Here is a 10,621-nt window from a genome sequence, read left to right as displayed (position 1 = left end):
TGATATCTGGGATTCACAAGCCGTGGTAGGGAGTTTGTATTTTCTTCTAAAGTGGAATGGGGAGTCACTAGGGCTATTTAGCAGAAGAGAGATGGGATTTGAGTAATTTATTTAAAAGATCCCCCTAGATGCTACATGGAGAAGGGACTATAGAGGATCAAGAGAGAAAGCAGGCGATTATTGTCTTTTTGTGGACATATGCTTTCATTTCTCCTGGGTAAATACCTAGGAATGGAGTCACTGGAAACAACCCAAATGTCTATCAAAAGGTGAATGGATAAATAAACTGTGATGTGTCCATACAGTAAAATACCACTCAGCAATAAACACAAAGAACTACCGCAATAGCATGGATGGACCTCAAAACCATTATACCGAGCAAACTCAGGCAGACACAAAACAGTATATACTACACTAATCCTCTTACGAGGTTTAGGAAAAGGTGAAACTAATCTGTGGTGATAGCAATCAGAAGAGGCTGCCTCTAGGGGCTAGAGACGACAGGAAGAGGTTTAGTAGAGAATTTATTAGGGTAATGGAAATGTGTATTTTGATTACATGAGTATACATGTTTATCAAAACTCCTTTGAATTGTGCACTTAGGATCTGTGCATTTCATTGTACATGGATTTTATACCAATTCAAAAAATGAAAAAGAACTACTACACACCTTCTAGAATGACTTAAAAAATGCCAGGTGCTGGAGAGGATAAAGAACAACTGGGACTCCCAGATGTTACTGGTGGGAGTGCAAAATGGAAATTAGTTAAGTAGTTTCTGATAAAATTAAACAGGCGCTTACCATATGGTTCACCAATCTCACATGTAGATGTTTACCAAGAGAAATAAACTGTGTCACAAAAAGACCTGTATGTGAATGTTTATAGACAAAAGCAACAAGGGTTGTAATTAGGAGGCTCTTTGCAGTGTTCTGGTGAAAGATGATGGCATAGCCTAGGCTAAGATGTAGATGAAAGATAGGAGATGGAATGGAGACAGGCTATGGAGATGAAGAAAAGTCAGCAAGTTCAGGATATGTTCTGGAGGTAGAATCTGTGGGAACCGCATTGTTGATTTTGTGAGAAGGAGAGAGGAATCAAGAGTGACTTAGGGTTTTGGTATAAGCATCTGGGTGGTTGATGATGTCACTGACGGAGCTGTTGAAGACTGGGATGAGTAGGTTAGGGGAGAGGAAAATCAAAAGCTCTTCTAAACCATGTTAAGTCTGAGATGTTTATTAGACTTTGTGAATATTTTAGTAGTGGGCTGCTAGAAAATATGCTTCCATCTTTTACTGTTAAAATATAAACTTTCAGGACTTCTCTGGTGGGCCAGGGGTTAAGACTCTGCTTCCACTGTAGGGGTGTGTATTCAGTCCCTGCTTGGGGAACTAAGATCCTGCACATTGTGTGCTGTGCTCAGCTGCTCAGTCATGTCTGATTCTTTGCAACCCAGTGGACTGTAGCCCACCAGGCTCCTCTATCCATGGAATTTTCCAGGCAAGAATACTGGAGTGGGTTGCTATTTCCTTCTCCAGGAGAGCTTCCTGACCCAGGGGTTAAACCTGCATCTTTACCACTGTGACACTTGCTGTGGCAAACTGCGTGGTGCAGTTAAAAAGGAGCTTTCAATCTGGTCAAGTGGAGAATGCTGTGATCGTAGGTGGCGGTAGAATGCAGTTCCTTGAGGTTGTGATAGAGTCAGTAACAGACTTATGAGAAGGGGGATTAGATATATTTTAGTGTTTCTCTATCATTGTGGACCCAACACATAGAAAAGACAGGAAAAAAACTTCAGGATGAAGCAAAACAATAAATAGTTTTAATCCAAGCCAGTGGTATAATCACTTGACTGGAGGTTTATAAGAACCAATCAGGCTTGAAAATTAGATAATGATATGATTTGGATTTAGGGATATGGGCTAATATGGCCATTCCTTGTAAGCTATCTACTGCTATATAACAAATTACCCCCAAATTTAAATTAATAAGAATATAAATGTTTATTATCTTACACAGTGTTTATGGATCAAGAATTTGGGATCAGCTTAGTAGGTTTTGTTTTTCAGTGGAAAGGGCTGCTTAATAGTTGTTCTTGTTTTAATATTTTTCAGGTTTTAAAAATGTTTAAAGTTTTTGATTCCCAGTAGGAAAGTATTATCTGAATGATTGTTTTAATGGCAAACCACTGAAAATTGTTTCAGCTTCATTTGGGACAGAGGGAGAGAGACTATCTTCAGAGCACCATAGCTTTTCCTTCGTCAGCAGGTCAGAAGTACACTGGATTGTTTTACTGTGACATCCATTAGGTGATCTCAGTTGCTTTTCCTTCAGCATGGGCTTTATTTGTCAGAAGGGCCTTAGGCTTGCCCTCCAAATTTGGCCGACGATTTACAGATGAGACTCACAACTTTTGGGCTGCTCTGATATTTCAACATATTGAAGCTCTGGATCACATCCTAGAAGGCCGTCATAACTTCTAAAACCTGCATGTCCGTAAGAACCTCTGGATCATTAGTAATTTCATTGAGCCCAAGCATTCCTGCCATTCCAGGCATACCCCATCCCATTCCAGGCATTCTTCCAGGAAAATTAGCAGGTGTTGCCCCGGGAAAGCCACCTGAAAAATAGCTATATTGAGCTCCTGTTTGTCTTCTAATTTCTCCCTCCTTCTGGGGTCTTTTCTGTTTCTCCCAAGCCTTCTTAACCCTTTCCATTTTTTCTTTGAGACTTTGGTCTTCATGGTTTCACTCAGACTTTCTCTGTTGTTCAGCAGTTTTCTGGGCCCTTGGTTGAACTTCTTTCAGCATTACACTAACATTGTAATCTAGTTTACGGTCAAGGGCAGGACCATGGACTGCTTCTACCCAGTGGCCCAGAGGTACATGTGCTTTTCCTGCCCACTTGTAAGGCTGAGCTGAATCAGGATTTATTTCAGTTTCTCTGTCAAAGTTTCAGATGGTAGCATTTGACTTCTGTAATTTGATGAAGACTCTGGCTCTCTTGGCATACAGAGAAGATTCAGCATAACGGCATCTGTAAACAAGTCAATGGCTTTCTGTAGCTCACCATCATTTAGGGCCTCAATGGCAACCACATTTTTATCATTTGCCTGATCCATCATCCCCTGTTATCTCAACATTTTCATCTCCCATTCCTTGGCAGGCATCAGTGTTTGATTCAATCACACTTTACATTTTTATTATAGATGACTTTAGTTCAGACCCTCAGTTGTGTCCAACTCTTTGCGACCCCATGGACTGCAGCACGCCAGGCTTCCCTATCCATCACCAACTCCTGGGGCTTGCTCAAACTCATGTCCATTAAGTCAATGATACCATCAAACCATCTCATCCTCTCTCATCCCCTTCTGTTCCTGCCTTCAGTCTTTCCCAGCATCAGGGTCTTTTCCAATGAGTCAGTTCTTTGCATCAGGTGGCCAAAGTATTGGAGGTTCATCTTCAACATCAGTCCTTCCAATGAATATTCAGGACTGATTTCCTTTAGGATGGACTGGTTGGATCTCCTTGCAGTCTAAGAGACTCTAAAGAGTCTTCTCTAACACCACAGTTCAAAAAGCATCAATTCTTCAGTGCTCAGCTTTCTTTATAGTCCAACTCTCACATTCATATGTGACTACTGGAAAAACCATAGCTTTGACTAGATGGACCTTTGTTGGCAAAGTAATGTCTCTGCTTTTTAATATGCTGTCTAGGTTGGTCATAGCTTTTCTTGCAAGGAGCAAGCGTCTTTTAATTTCATGGTTGCAGTCACCATCTGCAGTGATTTCGGAGCCCCAAAGATAAAGTCTGTCACTGTTTCCATTGTTTCTCCCATCTATTTGCTATGAAGTGATGGGACCAGATGCCATGATCTTAGTTTTTTGAATGTTGAGTCTTAAGCCAGCCTTTTCACTCTCCTCTTTCACTTTCATCAAAAGGTTCTTCAGTTCCTCTTCACTTTCTGCCATAAAGGTGGTATCATCTGCGTATTTGAAGTTATTGATATTTCTCCTGGCAATCTTGATTCCAGCTTCTGCTTCATCCAGTCTGGCATTTCGCACGATATGCTCTGCATATAAGTTAAATAAGCAGGGTGACAGTGTATAGCCTTGATGTAATCCTTTCCCAATTCGGAACCAGTCTGTTGTTCCATGTCCAGTTCTAACTTTTGCTTCTTGACCTGCATTCAGATTTCTCATGAGGCAGGTAAGCTAGTCTGGCATTCCCATCTCTTGAAGAATTTTCCACTTTGTTGTGAGCTACAGCGTCAAAGGCTTTGGTGTAATCAATGAAGCAGAAGTTGATGTTTCTCTGGAATTCTCTTGCTTTTTCGATGATCCAGCAGATGTTGGCTAGTTGGTCTCTGGTTTCTCTGCCTTTTCTAAATCCAGCTTGAACATATGGAAGTTCATGGTTCACATACTGTGGAAGTCTGGCTTGGAGAATTTTGAACATTACATTGCTAGTGTGTGAGATGAGTGCAATTGTGTGGTAGTTTGAACATTCTTTAGCATTGCCCTTCTTTGGGATTGGAATGAAAAGTGACCTTTTCCAGTCCTGTGGCCACTGCTAAGTTTTCCAAATTTCCTGGCATATTGAGTGCAGCACTTCACAGCATCATCTTTTAAGATTTGAAATAACTCAACTGGAATTCTATCACCTCCATAGCTTTGTTCATAGTGATGCTTCCCAAGGCCCACTTGACTTCGCATTCCAGGATGTCTGGCTCTAGGTGAGTGATCACACCATCGTGGTTATCTGGGTCATGAAGATCATTTTTATATAGTTCTTCTGTGTATTTTTGCCACCTCTTCTTTATCTCTTCTGCTTCTGTTAGGTCCATACCATTTCTGTCCTTTATTGTGCCCATTTTTGCATGAAATATTCCTTGTATCTCTAATTTTCTTGAAGAGATCTCTAGTCTTTCCCATTCTATTGTTTTCCTCTATTTCTCGGCATTGATCACTGAGTAAGGCTTTCTTATCTCTCTCCTTGCTATTCTTTGGAACTCTGCATTTAAATGGGTATATCTTCCCTTTTCTCCTTTGTCTTTAGCTTCTCTTCTTTTCTCAGCTATTTGTAAGGCCTCCTCAGACAACCATTTTGCCTTTCTGCATTTCATTTTCTTGGGGATGGCCTTGATCACCGCCTCCTCTACAGTGTTACAAACCTCTGTCCGTAATTTTTCAGGCACTCTGTCTATTAGATCTAATCCCTTGAATCTATTTGTCACTTTCACTGTATAATTGTTGGGGATTTGATTTAGATCATACCCGAATGGTCTAGTAGTTTTCCCTACTTTCTTCAATTTAAGTCTGAGTTTGGCAATGAGGAGTTCATGATCTGAGCCACAGTCAGCTGCTGGTCTTGTTTTTGCTGACTGTATAGAGCTTCTCCATCTTTGGCTGTGAAGAATATAATCAATCTGATTTATGTTTTGACCATCTGGTGATGTCCATGTGTAGAGTCTTCTCTTGTGTTGTTAGAAGAGGGTGTTACTTACCTCACTTGATATGCACTTCTTTGGTGGCTCAGACCATAAGGGATCTGCCTGCAGTTCAGGAGATGCGGGTTCAGTCCTTGGATTGGAAAGATCCCCTGGAGAAGGGAATGGCTACCCACTCCAGTATTCTTATCTGGAAAATCCTGTGGACAGAGGAGCCTGGCAGGCTGTAGTTGGATACCACAGAGCGACTAGCACTTTCCTTCACTTGAAAGTTTGTCTTTATGTTTTCCTCTGCCTTCTCAGGATCTGGCTTTTCTTCCTTGGTATGTTCTTCTGACTTAGATTTATGAGTAGCAAGTGGTATTTTACCCCCATTACCTTCTACCCACTCCTCAGTAAGTACATTTCTTCAGTGTGCAGGACATTGGAATCTTGCTTACATATTTTTATGACGGTTCAAAGCTCTCACTTTGAGGATTCCTTGGTCCAGCATGGCTGAGGCTGAGACCAGGTTCCACACCAGGACCACACGGTAGGGTGAGACTGCTCAGTTTCGAGTCTGGATATCTCCTAACGTCGCAGTCAATATGTTCGGCAGGACTACAGTTATTTGAAGGCTTCACTGGGGCTAGAGTAGCTGTTTCCCAGATTCATAAACATGGCAATTTAATTCTAGCTGTTGGTAGGAGGACTCAGTTCCTCACCACATAGACCTCTCCCTGGGCTGCATGAGTAGCTGGCTTCCTCCACAATAAACAATCCAGCAGTGTGCAAGGTAGAGGAAGCAATGTCTTTTATGACCTAGCTTCAGAAGTCATTCTCCATTGTTTCCAGAGTATCCTATTGATTACAGGTCAGGCTCATTCAGAGTAGAAGTATCTACACAGGGGAGTGACTAACAGGAGGGATAGCATCATTGGAGGGTGTCAAGTCCCTTTTCTGGTTTTGTAGTTTATGATATATTAAGAGTATAAAGGGACTCTTCTTTGTGGTGTTATATGAGAAAAATTCCCCTAGATATTTATGGCTCCAGACCTTATATGCAATTCAACCAGCTTTAGAATGTCGTCAAAAGAATTTGAGAAGATAAACATTTTTTTAAGCAATAAGCATTTTTTAAAACATTGGGAAAGCTTACAATTAAATATAGAAATGTACTAAAAATGAAACACATGGTATTAGTATTTTTGTGTAAAGGATTCTGTATATTTAGTATTTTAAGTTTTTATAATGTTTAGAAGATCTAATAGAATAATAACATGTTATATGTGTAATGCTTATTTAAAAGGTGTAACTAAGTAATTGATTTGCATTTGTGATTTTAAGTGGAAATGTTTCAAATGTAAATGCAACATTAGACATTTAAAAGAACTTAAAATTAACATATTTATAAGATTAATTTATTAGATATATGTAAATTACTTAAGTACTTGGAAAGTGTTTTTTGGTTTCAGTTGAATTTTTTGGTCATTCAACAGAAGAACTTAATAATATATTTATATATATTAATATTTATAAAGTTATAAATTTTTTAAATAGATTAATTAATGACCAACCATTTAATGTGACCAACTATTAATCAAAAGTCCCTTTAGAAGGGATTGTTTAAATTTAACTATCCATAAAAGTTTATAAATCTATATATGTGTGTGTGTGTGAAGTCGCTCAGTCGCGTCCGACTCTTTGTGACCCCGTGGACTGTAGCCCGTCAGGCTCCTCTGTCCATGGGATTCTCCAGGCAAGAATACTGGAGTGGGTTGCCATTTCCTTCTCTAGGGGATCTTCCCAACCCAGGGATCGAACCCGGGTCTGCTGCATTGCAGGCAGACGCTTTACCCTCTGAGCCACCAGTATAAGCTAACATAAATATCTCCTTGGATTTTGATTTTGTAAAGGCAAGCATTAATTTTTCAAAACCAAAGTAACTTTTGAATACTTTTCTTTGAATGCATTAAAGTTCACCTTGAGTAAATAGATTCACTTGGATGGCAGGTGGGGAAGCAGGGGAAGAGAGATTTTGACTGATGGGTCAACCCTGCCTGGAGAAGCATGGGCCTGACTCGTGCTCTGGCCTGATGACCGAGCTGGTCCACAGATAAGAGCTCTTCTCTGCCTGGGCCCGAGGGTGGGGAGGGGGGCAAGGAGCCAGACCTCTGCCGGTACTGTCTGTTCCCCCTCCCACCTCCTTGAGCTCATGCATGTAATAAGTGCCACACTAGCCTTAATTCCAAGTCACAGCATGATTCTTTCTTTCTCCAAAAAAGCTGAGCACATGGCATACTGGTCTTTATTAACTTGCTCTTTGATTGTCCAGGGGACTTCTAACTGACCTGCAGGACTAATTGTGGCTGTATTAAGCAATGAGTACAGTTAAAAAAAAAAAAAAAAGCACATCAGCAAGTCCTAGACATAAAAGCTGCAAGTTCACCACATTGTCATAATATGACTTATAAAACAAAAATATAGCCAAACATTGATTAGTATGGGTTATAGCACAGAGTCACATTTAGCTTTTGGTTGTAATATTGAAGTTTTAAATTTACTGTAACTGATCTTATGCCTGAACCTCCTACCCAGCTAGGTTGTGGACAGGAGCACTCTTAAATTTTCCATTAGCTGTATTTTTGTGTCTTCCATCAAAGTTCAACTCCCAGTTCATGCTCTTTGCCTGAGACGGCATCTGGATGCCTGAGAAGAGCCTTGGAAGTGCCAAGTGCCAGAGTAATGGCTGCTGTCTGACAGAGGATGGCCTGCTCATCAGAGTGGCACCTGTCCAGTGCCTGGCCCTGCTGGCCTTCCCACCAGTTTTAGCGTCCACTCCTGCTGACTAAGGAATCACCACAACCTCTCAATCCCAAATTCTCCCGGAGGCCTCCTCTTGCCCTCCCCACCACCCTGCTTCCGCCCTCCTCTGCCCTTCAGCAGTGCAGGGTGCTCCTCCCCACTCCTATCCTGCTTTGAGAGTTCGTGGTCTAGTGGCTGAGATTAACACATTTTGTGGAAAAGGTGACATTTAAGCCAGAGTTTGAAAGGTGTGTGCAGTTTCAGCAAGCAAAGATAAAGAATAAAAAAAGACTTCCAGGAAAAAAGAAGCATGAATATCAAAGGACACAAATGGTTCCTTTTTCCTTCCCCCTCCTAGTTGTATTTCTATAAAAATCATCTTCTTGGTACCGTGTGATCACATGGTTTCTGTAAGAATCATCTTCTGACCATATAATATTAGTTGGTGAATGTTGGTGGAATTCTTACTCAACAGGCCAATCAGTTCTTCCTTGGGAATTTTGAACTGAAACTAAGCAAAAAAGTAGTCACTTTCTCTTGGTTAACAGAAGTTAAGTTTTGGAGCTCTCGATGACTATGACCTTGAGAAGAGAAAGAAAAGAGGAAAAGAGAAAGGAAGAGTAAGAAAAAGAAATGGAGGGCATACAGAGGGGAAAAACATCACAGACCGAGAATCCTGGTGACCGTTGTGTCTCAGATTTTGGACATTCCTGTGGTTCAACTGCATTTCTGTTCTTGGGATCCTTGAGATATAGTAATACCTTTTCTGATAAATTTCTTTCCCTTCAGCTAAATTGAGTTTTTTGGATTTTATTGTCGTTGTCTTTTTTTTTTTGGCAATTCTCCTAATGAATTGTGTTAGTTTCCTATTGCTGCTATAATGAATTATCAAAACCTGGTGGCTTAAAACAACAGTGTGTTCTCTCACAGTTCTGGGAGATACAAGTCCGCAACCAAGGTGTCCGCAGCGACATGCTCCTACTGAAGAGTCTAGAAAAGATTACTTCCTTGACTCTTTCTAGCTTCTGGTGGTTGCTGGCAAGCCTTGGCATTCCCTGGCTCGTAGCTGCATCACTCTCATTTCTGCCTCCATCTTCACGTGGCCGTCTTCCTTCTGTATGTCTCTCTGTGTCTTCATGTGTCCTTCACATTAGGACACCAGTCGTTTTATTTAGAGCCCCAACTATCCAGCAAGATCTCATCTAAACTAATTACATCCACAAAGGCCACACTCTGAGGGTCCAGGTGGACATGAATTTGAGGGGATACTATTCAACTAAGTATACCATTCAACACGCAAAGACACTGGGGCTACAAGTTCAGGTCCTGTTTCGAGCCAGGTGCTTGAGGAGGTGGAGTGCTCTGCTGAGGATGCTGAGGTTTGCCCTCTACCCACAGAGGAGGCACAGAGTGCTGTATGCAGGAGAGTATCATGGTCAGAGTTTCATGGAGGATTGCTCTGGTCACAGTGTGCTAAATAAACTGGGGCCGGCAGGGCTAAGGAGGAAGGAACACCAGTTTTACTATTGGATAATTCAAGTGATAGGAAATACCATCTTGAGTCAGGATAGATGGTATGGGAAGAGGAGGAAGGAACAGGTGGGAGACATATTGCAAATTCAAAGTTAACCAGTTGTTGTTCAGTCGCTCAGTCATGTCCAGCTCTGCAGCTCCACGGACTGCAGCACACCAGGCTTCCCTGTCCTTCACAATCTCCTGGAGCTTGCTCAAACTCTTGTCCATTGAAATGATGATGTCATCCAACCATCTCATCCTCTGTTGCCCCCTTTTCTTCCTGCCCTCAATCTACCAACATCAGGGTCTTTTCCAATGAGTCGGCTCTTTGCATCAGGTGGCCAAAGGATTGGAGCTTCACCATCAGTCCTTCCAATGAATATTCAGGATTAATTTCCTTTAGGATTGACTAGTTGGATCTCCTTGCTGTCCAAAGGACTCTCAAGAGCCCTCTGTAGCACCACAGCTCAAAATCGTCAATTCTTCGGCGCTCAGCCTTCTTTATGGTCCAACTCTTACATCCATACTTGACTACTGGAAAAGTCATAGCTTTGACTATACGGACCTTTGTCAGCAAAGTAATGTCTCTGCTTTTTAATACGCCATCTAGGTTTGTCACAGTTTTTCTTCCAAGGAGCAAGCGTCTTTAAATTTTATGGCTGCAGTCACTGTTTGGAGTGATTTTGGAGCCCAAGAAAATAACTTGAAGTTAACCAGACTTGGCAGTTAATATGTTGTGGGTGGGAGGAAGCGAGCAAAGCAAGCGAAGCATCTAGGTGACTGTACAATATGGGTGGTCCCTGCACATGGCTGAGTGGTTGCCAAGTGAGAGATGGTATTACCCGGAGGTCTGGGATTAAAGGGAAATGCAAGCC

At 41.5% G+C, this 10,621-nt stretch overlaps 1 pseudogene; it reads right to left on the bottom strand.

Moving 5' to 3' along the window:
• Positions 1 to 2,134: 2,134 nt before the first annotated feature.
• Positions 2,135 to 5,891, bottom strand: LOC100138580 (hsc70-interacting protein-like; annotated as a pseudogene).
• Positions 5,892 to 10,621: the final 4,730 nt, after the last annotated feature.

This window comes from Bos taurus, chromosome 17, assembly GCF_002263795.3.
Source record: "Bos taurus isolate L1 Dominette 01449 registration number 42190680 breed Hereford chromosome 17, ARS-UCD2.0, whole genome shotgun sequence".
NCBI lineage: Eukaryota > Metazoa > Chordata > Mammalia > Artiodactyla > Bovidae > Bos > Bos taurus.
The sequence above is the reverse complement of the archived record's forward strand: the minus strand, read 5'-3'. Positions and strand labels throughout refer to the sequence as shown.